Source organism: Triticum aestivum, chromosome 1B (assembly GCF_018294505.1).
Source record: "Triticum aestivum cultivar Chinese Spring chromosome 1B, IWGSC CS RefSeq v2.1, whole genome shotgun sequence".
NCBI lineage: Eukaryota > Viridiplantae > Streptophyta > Magnoliopsida > Poales > Poaceae > Triticum > Triticum aestivum.
The window spans coordinates 114,516,273-114,519,404 of NC_057795.1; positions in this window are offsets into that span (position 1 = coordinate 114,516,273).

Here is a 3,132-nt window from a genome sequence, read left to right on the forward strand (position 1 = left end):
GGAAGAAAGAATATGATCATGAAGCTGCTAAAAGGGCCAGGAAAGCCAAGAAAGCCGCCAAGAAAACCGCCAAGAAGAAGGGGAAGAAAACTAGTGCTTCTCAAATGCTTGAGCTGGACGATAGCTCTGAGTCAGAGGTAGCCCTTAATTCCCTTGGCTCATTTTTCAACCATCTTATTGACATTGATTATCATTAGGATGACACGGGGACCAGTCAAGCAATCAAAGAAGATGTAACTATCATTTCCTCCGACTCCGAGCCCTTGCCAAGACAGAAAATTCGAACAATAACCCGGAAAGTCTTTTCACACCCCTTACCTCATCTGGATCCTCACTTTCTTTTGAAGCAACAGCAACACGAGAGCCAGTGACAAACTCGGACTAGCAGGGATGAAGAGCTATCTTCCGGCTTACCAAAGACTCTGAGGAAGCGTCGAAATGAGGTCACCCCTGATTTAAATTCTTTTTACCTCTAGCGGGTCTCATCCGTCAACCACTTAATTCTTCCGACTCAAATTATCAGGAAACATCTTGTTCCTCTTCTGGCGACTCATCTCAGTCTCATTTGCCGGCTTTCAAGACTTCTCCCGGGTAATAACATTTACTTTTTATTTGCTCATTAGAATCTTCTATACTTATATTGACCTCTCATGACTCATGCAGTGGAAAAGCCAAGCCTAGCAAGAAGGCAAAGGTGACTGAGCCGACTGAAGACCTAAAAGTCAATAAGCCGGAGCAACAAACCCAGCACCTGAGATCTCTGTTCCGCAATCGTCGGAGCCGGTTCTTGACGTCCCGCCAGTGACTTCTGACCCTCCTATCGATCAAGCCAGTGATGACCCTTTGAATCCTGAAGCATCCAGTTCAGTTAAGACGGCTGATACTCAAGATGATGAGATGTGGTGATCACCAACACCGGCTTTAGAGAGCTGGGAAGGCCTACTGTCTTGGCAAAACACTCTGCCAAGGAGGAGTATATTGAGCGGCGAGAAGTAAGATTTGACATTGCTGACTACTCCTAATTAAGCATAGGTGAAGTATATTCTGGCTATGTCAGCCAAGTACACGACAATCGTGACCTTGAAGTTGACATGGTGAAGCAAATGCACCAGAAATTTGAGGTATGAACTCTATATTTATTGAGTTATGCACATCCTATCAGCCCCCAAGTCTACTGTTTATGATGAATATGCTATAGACTCAGATTAACCATGAGCATAAATAATACCCTTAGATAGAATCCTTCGAAAATCCGGCTTAAAGCATCCGATTTAAAATAGAGCTGTAATGACTAACACTGAATCCGTAGCCCCCAAGGGCCGGGTTAATTAGCATGAATGAGCCGGTCCTTTATACTCTTGTGTAGAAAGTGTAGTTCTCACGAGTCGACTGTAGCGGCTATAGCACAATTGGGTCACAATGAAATATTAATGAAACACGCAATATGCATTAGCCCCCAAGTGCCAAGTACTCTTGCTCGGAAAGTGCTTGGGACTTTATTCACATAAGCCATTGCATGAGTAATTTTTTCGGCAGACATTAGCCCCCAAGTGCCAAGTGTTATTGCTTGCAAAATGCTTGGGACTTCATGTTATTAGCTAAATCTGAATTATGATTTTGATCCGGTGTACATACAGACCACCACTGCTCAACTTCAATCAGAGCTGCCTGACCTGAAAGCTAGTCTAGAACTGCAAGAATCTGAAACCCGGAAAGCGAACTCAAAGTTGCAATTCAGCGTGACTGAAACGGAAAAGTTGAAGACCAGCTTTGAAGGGGAAAAATTGCTTGGGCTGAAGAGAAGACGGCCTTGACACAGCAGGCTGAGAAGGCGGAGGCGGCTCTCCAGGAAGCAACCACCGAACTTACGGGCTTAAAACGCCATGTGTCCCAAATGGTTTCTGCTATCTTTGGTAAGTCGCCTCACTAGTATCCATTTAAATTTCTTCCTTGACTATCATAAGCCGCCTCTAATCCATCCATGATTATTATGCAGGTCCCAGGAGCACCAATCTTAACCAGGATATGATTGTGAAGCTGAAGGTGGTTTACACACTAGTGGAGCAACTTTATACTGGGGCTCAGCGCGCATTGGCCACAATTTCTGCATCTAACCAAGCCCCCACTCTCTTGGTTGGCGTGTTGAGGAAACTTTCCATTCAGCCTGAGTGGTTTAGTGAAATGAAGCGATCATCTGCCAGAGCCAGGGCTGTGACGGCTTTAAGCCGGGCCAAAGCATGGTTGCCGGAGCTAGACCCGGCCGATATATCTACTGGGTACCTAAGCTTGAAAGAACACGACACCCCATTTGATAAGAAAGACTTTGCTGCCTGCGTGAAGGACATACGTGTTGGGGAACATAGCAGAAATTCAAAATTTTCCTACGTGTCACCAAGATCTATCTATGGAGAGACCAGCAACGAGTAGAAAGAGAGTGCATCTACATACCCTTGTAGATCACTAAGCGGAAGCGTTCAAGTGAACGGGGTTGATGGAGTCGTACTCGTCGTGATTCAAATCACCGATGATCCTAGTGCCGAACGGACGGCACCTCCGCGTTCAACACACGTACAGCCCGGTGACGTCTCCCACGCCTTGATCCAGCAAGGAGAGAGGGAGAGGTTGAGGAAGACTCCATCCAACAGCAGCACAACGGCGTGGTGGTGGTGGAGGAGCGTGGCAATCCAGCAGGGCTTCGCCAAGCACCATGGGAGAGGAGGAGTAGGAAGAGAGGTAGGGCTGTGCCAGAACTTCGTGTATAGCTCCCATGCGCCTCCCCACTATATATAGGGGTGGAGGGGCTGGTTTCTTGCCCTCCAAGTCCATTGGGGCGTTGGCCAAGGTGGGAGGAAAGAAATCTCATTATTTCCTTCCCCACCGATTGTTATCCCCCCTTTTTAGGGATCTTGATCTTATCCCTTCGGGATATGATCTTATTCCTTCTAAGGGGGGATCTTGGTGCGCCTTGACCAGGGGTGTGGGGCCTTGCCCCCACTACCCACGTCCATGTGGGTCCCCCCATGCAGGTGGGCCCCACTCCGGAACCTTCTAGAACCTTCCCGGTACAATACCGAAAAATCTCGAACATTTTCCAGTGGCGAAAATAGGACTTCCCATATATAAATCTTTACC